The following is a 24,086-nucleotide window of genomic DNA, read 5'->3' as shown; positions in this document are numbered from 1 at the left end:
AATAATATTCCGTTTTATAGACGTATCACATTTTGTTAATCCATTCATCAGTTGATAAATATTTGGGTTGATTCTGCTTTGGGGATCTTATGAATAATTGCTGTGAACATTCATGCACAAGTTTGTATGTGAACAGATGTTTTCAATGCAATTGGGTATATACCTAGGCATGAAATTTCTGGGTGATATGGCAACACTATAGGTAATTTTTGAGGAACTTCCAAATTCTTTTTTTACAGTGGCTACACCATTTTACATTCCCTCCAGCAATGCATGGAGGTTTCGATTTCTTCACATCCTCACCAATAATTTTGTTTGTCTTTTTTATTATAGCTATCATATGGATGTAAAGTAGTATCACTGGGACTTTGATTTGCATTTCCCTAATGACTAATGATATTAAACATCTTTTCACATACTTGTTGGTGATTTTCATATCATTTGTAAAATCTTGTTATTCTTTAACATACATACAACCTGAAATTTCCCCTTTTAACCACATTCAAATATATAATTTAGTGCTGTTCATTATTTCAATGTTATGTCACCATCACCACTATCTATACCCAAAACTCTTCCAGAAACTACAAAATCTAAGCATTAGCTCCGCATTCCGCATCCCCATCCCAGTCCCTAGTAATCTATATTCTAATTTCTGAATCTTTCACTTTACTTATTCTATTTATTTAATATTAGTGAGATCATGAAATATTTGTCGTTTTGTGTCTGACTTATTTCACTCAACATGAGTCTTCAAGGTTCAACCATGTTGTATGTATCAGAACTCCATTCATTTTAATGGCTGAATAATATTCAATCATATGTATATACTTCATTTGTTTTATCCATTTATCATTTGATGGGCATGAGTTGTTTCTATCTATTGATAATTGTGAATAATGCTGCTTGCAAATATCTGAGTTCCTGTTTTCAATTCTTTTGGATATATACTTGGGAGTGGGATTGCCACTTAAATAATTTTGTACTTAACTTTCTGAGGAACTACTCAACTGTATTCCATAGCAGCTGCACCGTTTTACATTCCAAACAACAATGAATGAGTGTTTCTATTTTTCCACATCCTATCCAGCACTTTAATTTTCCATTTTTTTAATAGCAGCCATTCTAGTAGGTATGGAATGGTACCTCATTGTGAGTTTTTTAAAATACATTTTTTCTTTTTTTTTAAAAAAAGATACTTTAGATTATATAAGTATTACACAAAAAATATTAGGGATTCCCACATGCCCCACTCCCTACCCCTCCCATGCTTTCCCACATTAACAGCATCTTTCATTAGTGTGGTACATTTCTTACAATTGATGAACACATAATGAAACATTGCCACTAACCAAGGATTATAGTTTACATTAGAGTTTACCCTCTGTCCCCTGCAATTTTGTAACTTAGGAAAAAAAATATATAATGACCTGTATCCATCATCGTGGCATCATTAAGGACAATTTCCATGTCCCCAAAATGCCCCCATATTACACCTATTTTTCCCTCTCCCTCCCCTCAGAAGCTCTGGTGGCCACTGCCTCCACATCAATGATAAAATTTCTTCCATTGCTATAATATCAGTAAGTCTATAGTAGAATAATAGTAAGTCTACTTTAGTCAAATGTTCATTCCCCAATCTTGAGGATTTTAGGATGGTGATGGCCACTCTTCCTGTAATTGAGATGGAGCTTAGATCCCATGGGGCAGATGGATGGGACTGCCTTGCTTGCAGTTGCAGACACTCTCTGTTCCTTGGGATGGGTGTCATCCTTCATCAATTCCTTGTTAGTTGTCCTGGGTGAGTCCAATGAACTGGAGAGTAGATGTTGCAATTCTGTTGGGATTCAGTTCCCAACTGGCATGTGAACAGACCAAAGATTTAAGTATCTTGGACATACACCTATCAATTATAATACTAACTGTAGATTTAGAAAGAAGAGACAGAAGAGTTCTGTGTAGGGAAACCACAAATGAATCCAACTCTGTCACACCGGGTAGCATAAATTCCAAAGTAATGCTAATTGGCAAGGCACCAAACTCTTGAGCTGTCTGCCCTGCCTATAGTGTCTGGATGTCTTTAGAGCCCTCAGGAGCCCTGCTCTCTGAGGCTATATTTACTGTGGCAATCAATGAGAGCTTGCTGAGACATGCATATGTATAACCTCTGGAGTGACCTCCCAACTCAGTTTGAAATCTCTTAGCCATAAAAATCCACTTGTATTTACCTTTTCCCCCTTTTGGTCAAGATCTTTTCCCAGATGCATTGCTAGTTTGTGCTTGGTAATAAACGCTTGGTGCCAGGGAGGTTTATCCCCAGGAGTCATGTCCTACATGGGGAGTGGGGAGGCAGTGTGTTTATATGGTGAGTTTGGTTTAGAGAGAGGCCATATTTGAGTATAAAGGAGGCCCTCAGGAGGTAAGTCTTAGACAACATATAATACTAGGCTAAGCTTCAATTTCAAAAGTAAAGATTCATAAGTACAATCATCAATATCAACAGCCCATTGCAATGGTCTGTCCTCCTTTACTAGGTATTATCCCTGTACCTGGGGGATTTTTGCTGTCCCATTAAAGAAGGTAGCAGAGTTCCCCAGGGTCAAAATTCAATATTCTTTTGGTTATTGTGTGGATCTCCACCCACTGTGACAATGCCCCACAAACACTTGAACACATTTGTATGCCTTAGAGGTATACCCCAGGTGAACCCCCTGCCATGCATTCCCTCATCACTGACACTCTGCACCAATGATCCTCCCCTGCCACAGTTGTGACCCTTCTGTGATCTAAAACCTCTTCAAATTGAAGCCAACAAAATACCAAATAAAATTAATAATAAAATGAAATAATGATAGTTTAAAAAAATAAATTACAATTTAAAAAATTTTTTTGAAATAATAAAAAAATTTAGACATTATTTCTTTCAACACTGTTAATATCTGTTGTCTTGTATGTACAGTGACATTTTCCTCCATATTATTGATTTCTATTTCCCTAGTGGCTAATGGTGTTGAGCATCTTCTTTGGAGAAATGTCTATTCAATTTTTTTTTTTAAGATTTATTTATTTATTTATTTCTCTCCACCCCCCACCCCGGTTATCTGTTCTCTGTGTCTATTTTGCTGCGTCTTCTTTTTTGTCTGCTTCTGTTGTCGGCGGCGGCACGGGAATCTGTGTTTCTTTTTGTTGTGTCATCTTGTGTCAGCTCTCTGTGTGTGCGGCGCCATTCCTTGGCAGGCTGCACTTTCTTTCATGCTGGGCAGCTCTCCTTATGGGGCACACTCCTTGCCCGTGGGGCTCCCCTACACAGGGGACACCCCTGTGACCCTTGGCACTCCTTGCGCACATCAGCACTGCGCATGGGCCAGCTGCACATGGGTCAAGGAGGCCCGGAGTTTGAACAATGGACCTCCCATGTGGTAGACGGACACCCTAACCACTGGGCCAAGTCCAACGCCTCTATTCAATTCCTTTGCCCAATTTTTAATGTGTTGTTTGTTTTTTGTTGTTGAATTGTAGGATTTCTTTATATATTCTGGATATTTAACCCTTATTAACTTTGTGGTTTCCAAATAGTTTTCTCCCATTATGTAGGCTGTCTTTTACTCTCATGATTAAGTCCTTTTGCACAAAAGCTTTTTTTTTCTTTTGATGAGGTAAAAATTTGTTGCTAATGCCTTGGGTGCTGTTTTATTTTCATGATAAATTTCCTTCAATGAACAAAAGATTTTAATTTTTATGAGGTATCACTTATCTATTTCTTCCATGGGGGGTTGTAAAGTCTAAGAGACCATTGGTAACACAAGGTCCTGAATATGCTTTCCTATGTTTTCTTTTAGGAGTTTTATAGTTCTGAATACTTTATTTATGTATTTGACTCATTTTGAGTTGATTTTTCTAACAGCCTCATCTGTTAAAGAGACTCTTCTTTCCAAATTGAATGGACTTGGCACCCTTGTAAAAAAATCAGATGGCCTATTTGCAAATCTTATATGGAGAAATATCTATTCAAATCCCTTTCCCACTTCTAATTGGGTTACTTTTCCTTTCATTGTTGAGTTATAAGAGTCCTTTACATATTCTGAATACTAGACCCTTATAAGATATATGATTTACCTATAGTTTCTCCCATTCTGTGGTTTGTCTTTTCACTTTCATTAGGTGTCCATTGAAGCACGAAAATTTTTAATTTTTATGCAGTTCATTTTACCTAGTTTTTCTTTGGCTGCTGGTTCTTTTGGTATCATAGCAAAGAAACCATTACCCGATCCAAAATCATGAAGATTTACACCTTTGTTTTCTTCTAAAATTCTCTAATTTTAGCTATTATATTTAGGTCTTTGATGCAGTTTGAGCTAATTTTTATATATTTTGTGTGAGGTAGAGATCCAAATGTATTATTTTGCATGTGGCTATTCTCTTGTCCCAGGACCAATTGTTAGAGACTATTTTTTACTCATTGAATTGTTTGGCACCCTTGTTGAGATCAATTGACCATAAATTAATCAAACTATGGTAGATTGTGAGTTCCTCTCTCCATGTGGCAGCAGCTGGCTCTATCCCCCCTCACTCACTGCAGACTACCATGGGGTCCAGCCCTGGCTGCCTCACTTATGTCAAAATTTTTAGATTACTTATTGCTAGTGTATAGGTATATATGCTATGTTTATATATTGATCATGCATTCTGCAATCTTGATGATTTTTTTATTAGCTCTAATAATTTATTTTATGGATTCTTTAGAATTTTCTAAACACAAGATCCTGTCATCTGTAAATACAGCTTTACTTCTTCCTTTCAAATCTGTGTTTTTATTTCCTTCTTCTCTAGTTTCCCAGCTAGAACTGAGAGTAGATGTGGCAAGAACAAACATCCTTATCTTGTTGATTGAGCACCACTTCTTACAAAGCAAAAATCATATAGATTTATATTCCATAAACTTTTCTCACTCCTCATAAACTTTCCTCCCCACTAAACTTAATTGTAACTTCTGACACAGAATAGCATTAATTTAATATCATGGAGAAGGATATATGATAAAATGTAAAACTTATCTTTTCTCTAAAAAAAACTGAATTCTTACTGGGAAAAGAGAGCACACATAATGAATTCTTAAAGAAAGTAAAAATGATAAATGCTATGAGAATTTCAGGTAAAATACTATGGGCTTTCCCAGAAGACAATCCATGAGAAATCACAGAAGGCACCAAGAAGATGCTTGGTCTGGGTCTGAGTAGAAAAGTCAGGACTAGGAGATATGGTGACTGGAGGATTTTTTGTTTTCAGTTGAGGAAAAATGTAAGAAAAATTATGGAAGTGGGGAAGCAGGAAGCATATTCAAGGATGTCTGAGTAGTTCAGTTTTTGGAATCTTAAATCGTCCCAAGGAGGTAATGGAAAATAACATGTATCAGGAGTTTTAGAGAAAACTAGATCATGAATGGAGTGTGAATGACAAAGATTTCAACTTTTAGATAATGCTAGTCACAGATTTTTGAACTGGAAATTAATAATAAGATCTAGATTTTAATGGGGCTCAATATATCCAAGGTGTTGATCCACACAGCATGGTAGAGCTGACCTCATCCAGAGCTTCTCTGGATCCGTCCACCTAATGGATTTCCCTCTGCCTCCAGGAGTCCACCAGGCATGTACACAGCACAGATTTGGGCAGTTACTATCTCTGGAAGCCATTCTCCACCAAAGACAGGTAAAGAATTTCTGGCTGATACTCCAGCATCCTTGGACTTGGTCAGGAAAATTCTGAAGCGTGTTCCACATTGCCTCTCTACATTCCACAGTGGGCTCAAACTCCAGGCCACGTCAGCAACTGGCTTCATGTCACATCCAGCTGGCTTCTTTCCCTTCCCCAACTCACTCTCCTCCTCCACTCTGTTTCCTGGAATTGCTCCCCAGATAAAGTATGTGCACTTGACTCTTTGTCTCAGGGTCTGCTTCTGAGTGGGCCCATCCTAGAAAACATATGCTACTTCCTTTATTACTCCCAATACCCCTCAATGTGTTTTTATTTTATAAAACAGGAAACTAAATATAGAGAAGTTAGGTAATTTGTCTAAGGTCACAAAGTTAGAAAACAACATGGACAGGATTCAAACCCCACATTCTGATTCTTAACTGCTATTTTTTTTTCAAATTCAAAAAAAATTTTTTTAATTAAATTGTCTTCTTTTTTTAAAAAGATACATAGATCACAAAAAATGCCACACTTAAAAATGTAAGAGGTTCCCATATACCTCCCCCAACCCCCTCACCCCACTCCTCCCACATCAACAACCTCTTTCATCATTGTGGCACATTCATCCCATTTGGTGAATACATTTTGGAGCACTGCTGCACCACATGGATAATAGTTTACATCGTAGTTTACACTCTCCCCCAGCACCACGCAGGACAACTCTAAGTCACAAAAATGCCCCCACATCACATCTCTTCTTCCCTCTCCCTGCCCTCAGCAACTACCATAGCCACTTTCTCCACATCAATGCTGCAGTTACTAGTCACAATACCTCCATAGTGGAATATCAGTAAATTCACTCTAATCCATATTTTATTCCTCCCTCCTGTGGACTCTGGGATGATGATGTCTATTTCACCACTGTATCGGAAGGGAGCTTAGATTCCACATGGATTGAACAGTATGGTCTTCTCTCCCACAAAGTTCTTCGGATCCATCCGCCGCCACTGTATTACTTTGCAGTGGCTCATGTGTCAGCAGTCCGGGTGGAGCAACCAGAGGTTTGTGTGTAGATAACAGAACCAAGACTCACTGTGAAACTCACTGAAAAGCCATGTTTTAGCCCCCCCCCCCCCCCGACTCTCCTGCTGCTCAACAGACAGGTACAGCAGGGTGAGGGATGGGGGGCGAGGTGGGTTTATCATAAATCCTTCTTTGATTCCTCATGAAGGACTAGTGGCCAAATCCAAGGGTGTCCACGTCCCTGCAGAAGGCGACTGAGCTGAACTGAGATGATCATTTCCACCAGGCTACCTGACCATCCCAGTTTCTTCCATCCACAGCAAATGGGTCTTTTCTTCAGCTTTGTTTTCTGACCTAACAAGAGGTATCTGGGAGCCTTCAGGCTGTTGCATTATGAAATTAGAAGGTGCAGTGGTAGCTTCAAGAAACCAAGTTCTGAAAGCCAAGTTTTCTGAATGTTTCTAAAATAAGTACCCTCTGCTGCACTTGGGACCTGCCTTAGACTTTGTAGTGATGGCAAACACGTTGCAAACCTCAGAAGGAGGCTTGGAAACACATTGTGTCTTGTAAGGCATAGAATACTCTCATTGTCTTGGTCAAGTTATTTGACATATCTGTGTCACAGACTCTTCATAAGTAAAAAGAAAAGAATGTGTCAGATGTTACTGTTCTTGACAGATAAGAGCATTTAATGTGTTTTCGTTCAAGCCTTATAAGTTTAGAGGAAGCACTTACTACTATTATTATTTTTTCTTGTAGCAGTGTTTTTCAGAGGATGCCTTTCTCAGAAATGTTCTAAGAGATGGCAAGAGAGAAATGTATTCTAGGGTCAAAAAATCAGGAAAATGCTGCATGGACTATGATCCTTCTAGGGTGTTTACAATACACATTAATGTTCTGGAAAGTCCGGCATTAAAGAAACCCATTGAACATAGTATTTCCCAAAGTTATTTGACCACAGGACCTTTGTTCACCTAAGGACTATTCACATTACACAGGACTCACGGCCTCTGAATATATTTTAGGAAATGTTATTCTAGCACAAGGAGTAAGTTAGGAGTTTTCTTTTAAAAAATGTTTAAATTACTTGCACTATGATGCATGTAGATCTAATGGGGAAAATGCAAATGACTAGAAATATGGCTTAATGAAAAACAATAATGCGTGTGGCAGTTTGAGATTCTTTATGAATTCCAAAAACAGAGATTATGTTTGTAAACTGGTCTGTTCCTCTGGGCGTGATCCCCTTTGATTGTATTAAATTCAGCTGAGATGTTTTGATTAAATTATGTTAAGAGAAGGGCTTTGATTTGACCAAGGTATAACTCGGGGTTGAGCCCTCGCCCCCTTGGTGAGTGATATAAATGGACACTCACTCAAGAAGACCTTTAGGCTGTGTCCTCCGAGTGGGTACTTTTCCCTTTCTTTCTAGGCTTCCAATTCATCCTTTCCTAGATTCTCCTACAAAGTTCTCCCCTCTACCAAGTTGAACAATTCTGCTCTTCCCTTGCTCCTCCTCCAGATTTGTATATCTTAGTCAATCCATGTTCCTAGATGCCAGTACATTGCTAGTTACTATATGCAGGGGTTCTTAACCTTTTTATTCCACAGACCCTTTGTCAGTCAGGTGAAAACCATGGACCCTTACTAAGTCCACACCCTACTGTGTATTATATAATAAATACATCACACGTGCACCAACACATCCCCACAAGAATTTTTTTTGAATTCATTCAAGCTCACAGACATCTTTTTAAGAACTCCTGCATAATTCTTTTAATGTGGGAAACAATGAAAATGGCCTTCTTTTCTATTTAAGTTCTTTAGGATCTCAGCGCCAATTAGTTAATCAAAGTACTTATTCTCGGGAAGTAGACTTGGCCCAATGGATAGGGCATCTGCCTACCACATGGGAGGTCCACGGTTCAAACCCCGGGCCTCCTTGACCCATGTGGAGCTGGCCCATGTGCAGTGCTGATGCGCGCAAGGAGTGCTGTGCCACGCAGGGGTGTCCTCCGCATAGGGGAGCCCCACGCACAAGGAGTGCGCCCCATAAGGAGAGCCGCCCAGCGGGAAAGAAAGTACAGCCTGCCTAAGAATGGCGTCGCACACATGGAGAGCTGACACAAGGTGATGCAACAAAAAGAAACACAGATTCCCAGTGCCCCTGATAGGGATGGAAGTGGTCACGGAGGAATGCACAGCGAATGCACACAGAGAGCAGACAACTTGGGGTGGGGGGGATGGGGAGAGAAATAAATAAAAACAAAACAAAACAAAAACCCAAAGTACTTATTCTGAACACACACGATGATGCCCTCATTTTACATTTTTTTAAAATGAAATTTTCTCTATTTGATTTCACCTAAAAAATTAGGAGGTTCTACTTGCTTCCAGTTTCTACTATTGCCCTCTCATCAATTCCCTGGCAAAAAGGCTTTTACATTGCTCTTTATAAAATAAAATGGAAAGTATACTTCAATTAAAACTTTGATGTCTCTAAGAATTTTCTATTTAGAACTGCAGGAATCCCTAAGAAAACTTTTTAGGGATTCTACTGAGATAGGACTAACAAGGTTTGTCCAAACCAACTCTGGGCTAGGACTCTATAACAAACACTGAATCTGACAGCTCTGCATCTCTCTCCTGGTAGCCAGTGTTAAGCTGGCATCTCAAAGTACGAAGGCCAAGAAATGGAGAATATAACCCTTTTAAAAATTAGGAGCTTGAGCAAAATGTTTATTAGAAGAAATGACCCATTACTAAAACCTGCATTCTTTATACCATTAATACTGCCATTGTTAAAAGTACAATAACATGCTTATATGGACCAGGGATATCACTTCCTCTTAGACATATGGCTCTGGTGAATGAAATTTCTGTAATTATATATTGCTTTGTATAGCACCTATTCAGTAAAAACATCGTCCAGTCTACAGATATTTGTTTAGTAATTAGTCTTCCTCAACCACACTCAAGCAACATTTCTGATATGAAAGTGAGGACATATGTGTATTAAGGCATCTTTTTACCCAAAGTTAGATTAATGTACCTTTGAATAAAGAGCATTGGAGTAATAATATAATCAAATGTTTTTTCCTCCTAATTTCTTTTTGTGTTGTTATTCTCATGGGTAAACCTCATTGTTTATTATTTCTTCCCTAAAGAATGGGATCTGCTGCACCCTATACCAGCTGGATTAACACCATTTGAGAACCTGCAGGGACCAAACTACAATGAGAGCAGTTTTAGCAAGGCATAAAGAAGGCATGACACAAATGTGAATGGAGACACGTCTTCACGACAGACCTGCATAAGTATTTAGACTTCCTATTTCCAGATGTCAAACTGGTAATATATTCCCTTCAAAATCGTATTATAATTACCAAATGTGTCAGTCACTCTTGGCAGCTGGTGGGTAGGTACATTGTGTGTTGATCTAACTTCTGATAAATATAGGGAGTGAATAATTATTCATTACTTGAAGACTGAGTGAGTTTTCCTAAAACCTGCCCAGTTTTGCTTTTCAGAAAAGTTACAGGAGATAGATTAAAGAATGAGTACTCTTTGGAGTAACACTACTGATGAGCTAGATGATGTTTTAATTGCAAAGGTGCTTTATAGAGGTAGGTTGTAATTGCCCACATCATAGCTAAGGCACAAAGACCATATATTTAAATGCTAGATGAATATTAGATGCACCCAATATATTTTTTAGTAGACGTCTTCTTCCTCCGATATCTTCAGTCACTTTTAAGAGAATGTTAATCTCATGATTTTTCCTCCTGAGATTCATTACCTATCCATTCACACTTTCCCCTGTATAAAAAAAGAAAGTACATTTCAGAAGCTCTGGGGAAAAGATACTACAATGTTTTCCTCAGTATGAAAATAGGAAAACAGGAATACTTTTTCACTGTCACTCCTATTTAGCCGAGGGTTCAGAAGTCAAATGAACCTGTGCTTTTGTCAGGACTAGAAAACAGTCTGCTTGTAGCCTTAGAATTCTTTTACTGGGCAGATATGGGATTGGGAAGCTTTCAGCAGTGATCTTCCTAGGGTCTCAACTTCTTAATTTGTGAAAAAACTAAATAAATTTGTCCATTAGGTTTTTCTTCTATAGAAGCAACAGCTATTATTTATTTCCTCAGGCACTCTACTTTTTTGACTTATATGCTCCCTTATATTCTTAAATAGAAAGTCCTCTAGCCACATGGTCTTCTTGCACAGTAAGAGTCCTTCCCAGTGTCACACATGGTTGCCCTCTTGAACCTTATCTCACCATGTATTCTGTTTCCCAATTTGTTTCTGGAATGCTTAAGCTCTAGTCTCTGGGGCTGCTTCCTTACCTCCACCTTCCTCTATCCCCCTTAGACCTACTAAAAAGAACCAACTAAAAAGGTTAGTGCAAATTTACTTCCTTACAATGCTTGTCAGAAAGTCTGCCAAGTAGGTTGGATTAGGTCGTGGGTCAAGTGTATGTTGCAATTTTGTATTCAGGTTCCTTACCTCCAAGTTGACAGAGCTCACATCTTTTCTGCTCCCCTCATTCAGAGGGTTTTTTCATGGTTCTATCGGTATACAAATGGAAGAGAATAACTCAGCGATGGTTAGGAAGCTATCGGTGGCACGCTAATGTAGAAATCACTCAGATTCAAGGTTAGAGCATCTGAAATTTTAATCTGGACTTGTTGCTTCCTGGGATCACTGGGCAATCTTTGGCAAGGATTTTTGAACCCTCAGAATTTCATCTATAAAGCAAAAGCAATATCAGCAATGACAATATTACCTAGCACACAAGAGAGTTGTGAGGAATCAAAGAAAACTGCTATGTAATCATGATATATTAAAGAAATCATTGACAACAGATTTATAAATTAATAGTCTTGATTTCTGTTCACTTCACTTCCTTCTTCTAAATGGTAACCAGGAAGGCATTCATGTGAACTACCTCATTTTAACACCTTCTCACTTCCCCTTAGACAAGAAAGATCTGATGATATTGCCTTCTTCTTCCCAGATAAAGTGGGAAGTGGCTTCTATTACTTCCAACTTGGGGTGCTAAGGGTAGCTTTTCAACTCGTGGCATCATGGGTAAGTAGCAGCTTTCCCAACAAGAATTGACATGAAAGTACAGAGAGATAATAACACGGCGAATCAGATCTTATTCAGGAAAGAGCACAAGCTTTAGAGACAGACAAATGTGGATTTGAGGCCTGTCTCTCTGCCATGTACTAGCCTCCTGTGTGACCGTAGACCTGCTACTTAGACTCTCTGAACCTCAGTTTCCTCATTGACCAAACAGAGAGAATCAAGTCCACTTGTAGAAAAGCGTATTGGACAATCAGCTAATGGTGAATTTATTCTCATTCATGGACTGTCTCTTGAGAAAATTTGCCAGAGGCTTTTATTAGCTTAGTTTCGTAAGGGGTATCTTACTTGGAATGAGTTAAAGGCAGTAGGAAGCCTTAGGGCTCTCATGGTTAGTAGTTTGTTTTCCTGAATAGACATGAATCAGAATGAATCACTCAGGATTAATGGGCAGTGATAATTCAACTAACACCTTAACATGTGGGTTTGCCAAATGTTTCACTTTTTAAAGGGCATATGATCCTCCACCTTCCTTAACAAATAATAGAGACCAAGATTGAAGCTTTGGGAAGCATACAGGGGGTTGACTTGAATGCAAGAGGCTACCAATGTTTAACTGTCAGATGACAGAGGAAGTGAGAAAGGAAACTGCCTTGTGGAATTAGCTTGTTACCTAAGACGTCTAGATTTGGAGTCAGAAAATCTAGATTTTGAATCTGACCTTACCACTTACATGTCTTTTTTCCCTTGGGCAAAAACTCCTTGCACTCCCTGAACCTACAAAAGGAAAACACTACCGCTTACAACAATCACAATGATAATACCAACGCTAATAATAATCATAATACTAAGTCATAAAATTAATCCTGGGATTACAATAGCTATAGGATTTAAATTTGCTTTGTAATAGAGATGAAATTGACAACAATATTATACATCGATGATCTGAAAATACTGGCTGTGTTGGTGAGAAAAGGAGAGTGCACTTAATTTTAAAATGCATAGCCTTAGGGATTTTATCTGAGTGTGCAGGGGAGAAGATCAAATATCTGATCAAGCAGCAAGATGCCCTCCTGGGAAGTATTCAAGCAGGTATTGGATGACCACAGACTTTGGTTTTGGAGTAAGGATTGCTGCACTTGTAAGCGTTTAGTCTAGATGGATATCATGGCATTTTTCAGCATATCGGTAAACTGGCTTTATTAATGCCTTTTACTGGTTTTATAATTTCTTTTTGTCCTGAGGACTTTGCCAATACTTGGAGACAAATCATTCCTAATCACATAAGCAGGGGGAAGAATCTGTTTCTGTTTTTTTTTCTTTAGCGAGATCACAGTGACATAAAACCCTTGGCAAACACATTGTTTCTGGCACCCAGTAAATTCAAAGAGATTTTGTGAACAGAACAATTCAGTCAGCTGGGAATGAAGAACAATGCTTTTTAGAATACCCAAAAGCCAGATAGAGAAGGCAAAATGGACTAGTTTGTGGATCTCCTCAGTACAGGGCGGCTTTGTTCGAAACAGATACCAGGAGTGCAGCGGATGTGAGGAGATAAGGTGGCTTTCCTTCTATTGAGCATTTCCATTGTGAAGGCAAGGCCAGATATTCTAAGAAAATGCAAAAACCTAAGTCAAATCAGGTGGATTACAAGGGCCTGTTCCCGGATGCTAATTAATGTCATCACAGGTGATGATTAGCATGAGAATATCACCTAGTGGTTAGTTTTTAGCATATGCTAAAATCATACCACAAGGAAGGAGTTTCCTGTACTAACATTGTGTAAAAGAGATTGTCACTAGCAAATGGTTCATGGTAAAGCGTTTTCTACATTACGTATAAACTCTGGGAGATGTGACTTAAAGTATGCCATGAATCTTTGAAAGAAAATCATTTACACAAGACAAAACTGTGATGGGAAACCCGTGTCTTTTCTTATCATCTGTGTTGAATGTTGGTGTGAGACATTTGAAAGAACATGTCCCACTGAATTATTATGCCATAATTTAGTTAGTTCGGCAATGTATGTGTCTACATTTGCTTCCGATGTTAGCCAGTTTTAACTCTTCTCAGAGTTGCCACCTCCAAAGGTGGTCAAATTATTAGCTGCATGCTGTTATGTGAAACTTAAAGTAGGTTGATTCATTGATATAATTCCTGGAAGAGCCAAGAAAAATCTCTCTTAATGATTTTAGAAAGAGACCTAACTTTTTAAATTACAAATTCGATCTTTATTAGATTTTTCTTAAGTAGTTGAGAGAGAAGGAGAGGAAGGTCTTGGTAAGATGGAGAAATTAAAAGAATGCAAAAAGCCCTACAAAAATAATGGTCAGCAAAAAAGAAAAATATTTAGAGGCTGATACAGAAGTTCAAAGATTGTGTCTCAAATTTAAATCTCTAAACTGTATAGAGGTAAATTTACTAATATCTTTCAGTGGTCATAACCTGTAGGATTCATTTAGTAGTAATTATGAAAAATACTAAGAATATACCTTTCCATTATCTTCCCATTCTCTGGTTCCAAATCTGTGAGGAGGCATCCTTCTAATTTTTTTCCCTCCTTAACTCTGTTTGACCAACTAGTGAAGCTCTACATGTTCTTTCACTGCTGTTTAAATGTCCATTGACCATTCCTCCTGTTATTATCCTTGACCTTGGAAACCTCGCCCTTATCCATCTCATGTTATATTATTATTTCTTGCTTACTCTTCTATCTCTTCTACTAGATTGTGAACTTCTCCAGTCCAGGGAATGTGCCTTGATTAAAGTTCTTTCTTCAATGCCAAGTTTAATAGCCAGTGTACATAGTTATTGAATAAATAAATGCAGAATCCTAACTGCTCTCTTGGTCTCCAAATTGCTTGTATGCTACTAAACTCTCACCTACCACATCAGTTCATCCACATCATCATTGGAATTTAGAGTTTACATAAAATGACCCTACTTTCCAAATCTTATTTACTTCCCACTTCTTCCTCACAGGCCATAAAAATTTTGAAACAGCTGACCTGGCATGATCATTCCAAACATGAACTCTGGCCTTGAATCTGTCAGTTTACTCACCATTTTTTGATGAGGCCGTGGGTATGGTATCCAACCGTTCTTTGAAAATTTTCATTATGGCACATATAATATGTAAAAGCATGTATAACACATGGATACTTTTCAAAACAAACATAATAAGGCAAAAACTCACTTACTCAAAAATTAGAACTTTAGGAAGTAAGAAAAATTATTAACATATTTCAAAAATAGACGTAACATGGGGGCATTTTTGGGACATTGGATTTGTCCTGCATGACACTGCATTGATGGATACAGACCAGAATACATTTTGTTATAACCTATAAAACTGTTTTGCAGAGTGTAACTATAAAGTAAACTATAGACCATGGTTAGTTGCAATGCTTTGGTATGTGTTCATCAATTCTAACAAATGTACCACACTAATGAAAGATGTTGCTAATGTGGGAAAGTGGGGGAGGGGGAAGGGTGAGGCATAAGGGAATCCCCTATATTTCTCTATGTAACATTTATATAAAGTTTCTTTTAGAAAAATTTAAAAAATTAAAAAACAAAACAAAAAACCTCTGAAGGCCTCACTCAGGTTTTAGTGCCTTCCTCCCACCTCAGAGATAACCAACAGCCTGAATTTTGTGTTTATTATTCTCTTGCTTTGTTGAAAGTTTTCAATATTTAAGTATGAATCTTTGCATAATATATTGTTTAATAATATCTTTTTCATGTTTTGGACCTTCATATGAATAAACACATTCAATGTATTTTTTTTAAACTTTTTCTGGTTCCATATTATATTTCTAGAATTCAGTCATGCTGTAGCTATGGTTTCCTTATTTTCACTTTTGTATACTTCCATTCAATTTATGTATATAATTTTATATAATGTGGAATATTTTTATATACTATATTACATAGTATATTTTATATAATATGTTATATATATAAATATATATTTTAAGCAGGATGTTGATATTTAGGTCCATGAATAAGCTTGTTCTGTACCTTTTTTTTTTCATATGCCTTTCTCCTGATTTGATATATGTTATGTTAACATAAAGTAAGTTAGGAGAATATTTCCTTTTTTCTCTCTCTGAGAAGAAAATAATTTGTTTCTTGAGTTCATTTCTAATTGAGTTTACCTTTAAAACCATGTAGGTCTAGTGTTTTAATTTGGGAATGATTTCAACTGAAGATTTAATTCTCTTAGTAGCTATATGACTACTTAATTTCTCTACTATATCTTGAGTCAGTTTTTGTAATTCATATTTTTCTGGAAATTGTTTTATAAAAGTTCCCAAATTTATTTGCCTACTTACTTCATAATATTCTTAATATCTCTTTAATTGCTTCTTCATATTTTTATATCCACATTTTCAAAAATTAGCCCAGAGGCTAGTTTATTAATCATTCTCAAACAACTAATATTTTTCTTCATTCATCCTATTAATACAATTCAATATCATTTGTATTTATCTTTACTATTTATTTTATTTTGATTTTTCTAGACAAAGAACCTACCACTTTTATAAAATTCTTTATTCTTTGACATCAATTTTAAACATTTAGAGGTTTTATTTTATTTTTTTAATCACCCCCCCAGATGGCTTCCTCATCTGTTTGCTTGTTGTTTCTGCTCATTGTTTGTACTCATGTCTGCTCGTTGTCCCTGTTTGCCATCTGCTCTTTGTTTTTGCTCATTGTCTGCTCGTTCCTCTTAGCTAGCTGTCTGCCTACTTTTTCTTTAGGAGTCACCAGGAACAGAACCCAGGAACTTCCATGTGGGAGATGGGTGCCCAACTGCTTGAGCACTCCCCAGAGGTTTTATTTCTAACTTACAAATGTACAGGTATTAAGAATTAAATTTATTCAGAATGTATTCCATTCCATCAGAGAATGTGGTCTTAATTTCAATTTTTAAAAAAATTTACTGAAACTTACTTTATGGTCTGGTATATGTACGATCTATGATATAATTTTACAAATTATCCATGAGTGCTTAAAAATGTCAGAGCTCCTTTTGGATCAACCTGGTTAATTGCATTGTTTGAACCTTCTAAAATTCTACTTGTTTGAATAGTTTAAGTCTCCTATTTTGATATTGAACTTACTTCTTTCCCCTTTTATTAGGTGTTTTTGCTTCGTATGTTTTAGTTATGTTATTAGAAGCCTGGTGAAGAGAGCTTTGAGAGACTTCCGGGAAGGGGTGCCCCTCACTACCTAGCACTCAATGTTTGAGATGAATAGCTTCATTCTGTAATGAAGAAATATGCTCCATGGAGTGACTTGAAGTTCCGTCACCTCATAAACAAATTCCACATGCTGTGATAACTAACATGTTGCCTCTCCCAGGTTACACATTGCACATTAAAAGAAATTATTTCAACACAATGGCCTTGCATGAAGCAGATTGTTGAAAGTGTGGAACTGTCAAGCACTCCAGCAGAAATTTACCTGAAAAAAATGTATTTGATATTACTCAAATCATGCCTACTGGATAGTCAAGGATAAATCCAGTCCACAGAAATTAGTGCCGAGGTAGAAATACCAGTATGTCTGAACCTGTGGCCAATGAATTTTGAATAATCTTTTAGAAAAGGTGCTGGGAGCATCATCCTTTCAACTATTTCCTGGAATTAGGGACCATAGTAGGGTATCATTAAAAATATGATATTATAATTGGTATATAAAAGACAAATTAAACAAACCAAATTAAAGAATTACCATTGCAATCATTTTATTATTCTCCCTTTATCGATCTCAAGTAAAATGAAAATGCTTTCTTTGCCCTGAGAAGGTAAGTGATTTTTTACCCCTTAGTCTGAATACCATGGCACTGATGAACAGCTGTGAACAAATAAAGTGCAGTGGAGAAAGAAAAGACAGCAAATGATTTTTAAGCTCAGCAGTCCATGAACAATAATGAAAATTAAACTCAATAAAGAATAAGAAAAGAGAAAAGATGCCAAGTGAAAAACAACACAGCAGCAGCCAAACAACCTGTAAAGACAGAGGGAAGCCAGAAGAGCACAAGAAACAAAGAAGTCACTTGCTTGGCATTCACCATAATTGATGGTTTTATATGTCAAATATCCTTTTTCCTCCATGGAATCTAAGGCCACAGTCATGGCCAATATGCCCTTGAATATATTCACGGAGTTTTGGAATGTATAACTAAGGGCTGGAAGAGATCAAGTACAACTCAAATTTCTTTCATCTCTTTTTTTTATTAGTCATTTTAGCAGGCAATTTTCTTCATTTAATGGGAAGACAGCACCTGAAAGTGTTTTACTAGGATAGTTTGTCATTTCCCGTGATGGCCCTCTCTCCTTCTTATGCAGCATGCTTGACTTGGCATTATTTATCTAGTGTTTTTCTCACTGGTCTCATTTTCTAGTCTTCCTGCTATTTTTTTGTAGAATAGGCCTGACAGTTCATTGACTGCTCTTACAGAATCCGATCATTATTTTACCAATGAGACATTTGGAGCATATCGTGGAGTCACAAGAAACATGCACACAGCAGTGCAGTTTGTTCCAGAAGAAGGCAAGGAAATAAAAGTCTAACAGATCAATTTAAGTGACCACTAATATCTTATTAAGAGGAAAGAAAAAGATTTTTATGTTTCTGATTTTTTTCCCCTTAAAAAACCATATTTTCCCACCATAAGGCTGATCAATTCCAGGAAGCTCTAATAAGCTCGCTGCAATTAATGGGGCGTGTGAGAAAGATGTGAACAAAAATCAAATCAATGTAATGCAAAGGGTGATGACCCTATTTTGTTCATACGTGCTAGGAAATAAAAACCGACTTCTCTCTTTTGTGAAGTATATTGAATAAAGTCATTTTAAATTAGCCAATAATAATCTCTTTCTGATGTGGTCATGACACTTAGCAGAAATGATATGGAAAGGGATTCAATCCAAATTGAAAATGGTCTGAACAAAACAGTGTTTGGTTGATATTGAATTTTCTCATTTGCAGAAGACTAGCTCTCAACGCTACAGTATCCAGAGTACAGTTCCTCTTTTTGTCAGGGTTTTAACATCCTTTTGGAGACATAGTACAATGAAAAGGTCTTCCAAGACCCATGACCCCATATTCAAATTCACACGGACCCTGGATGACTCTAGTAAATTACTGACAATCCCTGAGATTCTTGTTCCAAACATGAGAATGTTTTTCACTATTTATGAAAAGTATGCAGAGGATGCAAAATCACAAATAGTTATATAGTTTATATATAGCATATAGCATAGGACACATATAGCCTGTTAAATTCCCTGGCATATAATAGATACTCGACAAATGTTAAGCCCCAATCTTACTCCCTTTCTCTACGTCATTGTAACAATAACCATTTTTATGTCCCAAATAAATTACTCTTGTTCTTTCATTTATTACTCAGCACTATTATTTTACTCATTTTAGATATGGGGATACAGACCGATTGCTCTAAAGATACTTGGCCAAGGAGCCACTGCTCCTAAGTGCCAGAAGGATTAGAACTCAGGTTTGTCTGACTTGGGAGTCCATGTTCTTAGTCTCACTTAAACTCCTTTACTTTCCTGACAGGCTAAAAAGAAACAGCAGAAGGTTTGCTGCTGCCACAGCTACTCTCTTTGTCCTGAGCAATGAGTTTGCCCCACTCCTGGCCTCCGTGTTTGCCATCTTGGCTCTCAGCCCATCTAACACCTGCATTGGCTAGCTATTGCTGCCTAACAAACTACCCCCAAACCGAGTGGCTTAAAACAACACACATTTGTCATCTCCTGGCTTCTGGAGTTCAAGAATCTGAACGTGGCTTGAGGTCTGCAATCTTATCTGGAAGCTCAAATGGGATGGAGCTGCCTGCAAATGCAGGCAGAGGTTGGTGGCACCATTTGGCCCCTCGCAGGCTAAAGGACTGAGAGCTTCAGATCCTCACTAGCTGTTGTCTGGTGTCCATCCTTAGTTTCTTGCCATGTGGGCCTCTCCACATTGGCAGCTTGCTTTATCAGAGCGTGCAAGCCCATGACCTGTTTGAACATCCCCTACCAAAGCAGGAGTCACAGCACTTGGAACTTATTCATGAAAGTGACTTTGCCTCAAAGGTACTTCAGTATATTGGTTAGAAGCAAGTTACTCAGAAGAGGGAGCCTCCACAAGACTATGATGACCAGGAGATGGCGGCAGTGGGGACCACCTTAGAAGTCATCTACCACACTCCCTGACTCTTTAGAGGGACACCTGGATTTCCGGTTATTTCTGCATCACTTGGGCGCTGACTGCAGCTCTTGAGAGCTAACCAGGTCCTCTTTCAAGCTGACCGTGGTATCACTCCCTCTGCTTTGTGGTATCTGTCTCAAGGGGTCATAGGAGCACCCTGGACAGGGGTTTCTTCCCACAGTTCCAAATGAGTACTGAGACAGAGGCCTGCCTTTACTTCCTTTCACTCTGACCATGCATTTTCCTTCTTTTGGACTTCAGCCTGGGCAGACCAGGTTAGGAAACATTTATCAGTCCCTCTTTTCCTCTCTCTCCTTTTTCCCTCCTTTCAATTGGCCCGGGCAGCTTCTACTCCTTTCTCTTCTGTTTGAAAAATTGACAAGGCTGCCCTCTTGACATTTTAGGTGGGAGTAAGGAGATAAGAGAATTAAAGCAATCCTTTTTTTTAAACAAACTATCGTCTTGCTGTAGACTCTAATATTCAAACTGTAGATGGCAGGAGCCAAGTCTTAACAGCTGTAAGTGTTGTTACGCCCTCTTGGCTCTTTTCTGACCCTTGACCTTGAAGTAAACACATGGCTCAAGATGAGTGAGAAAGAAAAGGCACATATGAGGATATGCAAAGATAAGCACATTACTGTTTTAAAAACATTATCTGCTACAAGGGTTTTCTTGTGTAGGGAAGGCGGAAAAGATTTATAACCTAAGGAATTTGTCTAATTCTCCTTTGTGCACAAAGCTTTTCTCTAACAAAACAGGTCTGTGTGCAGGGCACAGCTTGGAGCTAAGCCAAACCACTCTGATTCTGGCAATATGTCGCAGTACATCTGTTCCCAGGCTAATAGAGGGACTTGTGAAATTGTGATTTCATATCTGAATCCATTTCAGTTTCTTAATCAATGATTAGGAGAAGGAATGTCAGGATTTTGGTGACACTGTTTCAGAAAGTGCCGGAGTACATGGTCCCCCAGGCCAGATGGAGGTGAGCCAGAACTAGCAGACTGCCCATTACTTAGAATATTCTGGAATAGTCACAATCACCTTGGAAGTACAGAGGATGGAGCACGTGACCAACTCAGACTGCATTGCTTTTGTGTCAGCTTCCTTACAGATGCAGAAGCAGGCTGAGCATGTGTTGGCCTGCAGTCTCAGGGGAGCTGGGAGATTTTTTTTTTGCCCAGAAACAGGATCAAAATGAAAATCATATCTTGGGAAGATCTCTGGAGAGCTTATCTTAGGGAGTCGATCTTTCCATTATCTGCTGAGTTTGTAACTCATTGCTTGACTCAAAGCCTCCAAACTTTTGTTGAACCTCTGGGGCACAATGGGGAACTGGCTCCTGGGATCTGGGTTAGGAGTGAATGTGACATATAGACATACAACCTCATGCATTAAAGATCAGAAAGTATGAATCTAGTTACACTGTGCTATGGGAATGCCACATATATTATTACTCTATGTTTCCATCCATCCAAGTAGAATTCAATAGAATATACAATAGAATATATTTGCCTTTCTTGGGATTTCAGGAATACATCTGTGTATTATTTCAGAGAGTGCCGATATTATCATGGTCACATGTATCCTTTCTACCATTCTACATTCAGCAACCATTTACTGAATAGTAACTATGTTCCAAGCACTGCTGAAGACACCAAAAACCGAGGTAGATATGTGCTGCGTAAGAAATCTGGTAGACTATAGAGAATGCATATGGCCTACTTTATCCCAAAACCCGATTTCCTACAAAGCAAGTTCATTAAGTCACAAGCTAATTAGTTGCCAACAAGGGAGATGGCAACTATGATACTGAACTTTTCTCTGTCAGGAAATTTTAAATAGTATTTGATGTTGGTTATATGAAGATAGATATTTCTACAGAATTCATCTTTCCTAAGAGAATCTTAGAATTGGAAAGGCCTACAGTAGAATTGGAAGGCAACTACATGGACACGGTAGCACCAATTGGTTAAAAATTCATTTTTATTAAAATGGTCTCATAAATTTTATGAAAATGTTATCAAAATTATAAAGACCCCAAGGCTCTGCCTTGACCCAAAGCATCTCAATCCATAGATTGTTCATCACCAGCATGAATATGAAATCATGGTTTCTAGAATGGTAAAAGGCAATGTTTTCAGTATGTCAAGCGCTCAATGTTGTTGCAAGAACTATGAATCTTGTTCTTTAAGGAGTGAAGCCTGATGATTGCTATGGGCCCTGAGTGGATGAAGAGGGAGGAATAGAATAAATGGAACATGGGGCATTTTGGGGGCACTACATGGTCTTGCAGTGATGGATACAAGCCATGTTAAATTTCATCAAAATTTATAGAAGTATATGGTCCAAAATGTAAACCATAATGTAAACCATTGACGATGGTTAGTAGCTATGCTTCAATATTTTTATATATCAATTGTAACAAATGTACCATTCACATATGAAAAGTTATTAATAGAGGAAAAGCGAAAAGGGGAAGGATGTTGGGTATATGGGAATCCCCTATATTCTGTATGTGACTTTTCTGTAAATTAAAACTTACTGGAGGACAAAATGAAAAAAGTAAGACACAGGAAATAAATGAAAGAAAATGTCACTGTATGTTCAAGACAACAGATCTTACAGCGATGAAAGACATAATGTCAAAATTTTTTAAAAAAATGTTTCATTATTGTTTATTATTCCAATTTTTTTACTTTTATATATTTAAAAATTTAGTATTTTATTTCTTATTTTTAAACCTATTATTATTTCATTTTGTTATTAATTATATTTGGCTATTTTGTTGCCTTCATTTTTGAAGAAGTTTTGGATCACAGAAGGGTTACAATTATGATAGGGGAGGGTCATTGGTTTGGGGTGTCAGTGATGGGGGATACATGGGAGGAGGTTTAACTGGAGTATACATATAAGGCATAAAAATGTGTTCAAATGTTCATGGGGCATTGTCACAGGGGGTGGAAATTCACATGATAACCAAAAAAATATCAAATTCCCATCCTGGGGAGCTCTGCCACACTAACTAATGGAAGAGCAAAAATCCCTCAAGTACAGGGTCAATGACTAGTGAAGGAAGATGGTCCACTGATGGGCCCATGATACTGATGACTGTACTTATGAACCTTTACTTTTGAATTTGAAACTTTGCCTAGTATTATAGGGTGCCTATGAGTTACCTCCAGAGAGCTCCCTTATTGTTCAAATATGGACTCTTTCTAGGATGAACTCATCATAGAAATGCATTACTTTACCCCCCAGCATGGAACATGACTCCAGGGATAAGCCTCCCTGGCACTGAGGGATTACTACCAAGCACCAGCTAGCAATGCAACTGGAGAAAGACCTTGAACAAAATGGGGAAATGGTAAAGGCAAATGAGTTTATATCACTCAGAGACTTCAAAGTGAGTTGGTAGAAAATGACCTTGAATAAAAGTGTCAACTCAGACCAGCAGAATATCTCAGCCTACATGTAATATCAGATGGCAAAAAAATGCTTTTTGACCTTGAATAAAAGGGGGAAATAGAAAGGACAAATGAGTTTATATGGCTATGAGTCTCCAAAAAAGAGTCAGGAGGTCATCAGAGGGGTCACTCTTATGCACACCTCAGCAGGGTCCCAGAGACAGCCAAAGTAGTTACAAGCCCAGGTATTGGTTCTTCTGAGGACTACAGAGACCCACAGGTTCTGTGGTTATGGCAGGTGGAGTTCAATGTCATGTTAGTTGGTCCTAGTTTGGAGTTTGTGTTCCTGAGTGTGATGGAATTGAACTCAGATGTAATCTTTGTTCACAAGCCTCTCCTGTTACTCTTACTGGACCTGTGGTTGGTGCTGGGGTTTGGTGTATGCTCGATCCTGAATCTCTGGACTATCCATGTGACAGCCAGGCCCTGAGCCTCAACAGACCTGAAACTCCTACCCTCTGGTTTAATGAACTTACTCCAGCCAGCTAACAGGGAGGTGAAGAAGGTCAACCACCACACCAGGGAGCCAAGAGTGCCTACAACTGTAAGCAGGAGAATTGTATCCATCATCCATGTGGAATCTAAGCC

At 38.0% G+C, this 24,086-nt stretch overlaps 1 long non-coding RNA gene across 1 annotated transcript in view; it reads left to right on the top strand.

Moving 5' to 3' along the window:
• LOC101412545 (uncharacterized) overlaps positions 1-23,549 on the top strand; it is a 289,040-nt gene extending 265,491 nt beyond the window's left edge. Inside the window, exon 7 of the long non-coding RNA XR_009184189.2 lies at positions 19,402-23,549. This is a non-coding gene — a long non-coding RNA (uncharacterized lncRNA). The remainder of the gene's footprint in view (positions 1-19,401) is intronic.
• Positions 23,550-24,086: the final 537 nt, after the last annotated feature.

The sequence above is a fragment of the Dasypus novemcinctus genome, chromosome 31 (assembly GCF_030445035.2).
Source record: "Dasypus novemcinctus isolate mDasNov1 chromosome 31, mDasNov1.1.hap2, whole genome shotgun sequence".
Taxonomy (NCBI): Eukaryota; Metazoa; Chordata; class Mammalia; order Cingulata; family Dasypodidae; genus Dasypus; species Dasypus novemcinctus.
The sequence above is the reverse complement of the archived record's forward strand: the minus strand, read 5'-3'. Positions and strand labels throughout refer to the sequence as shown.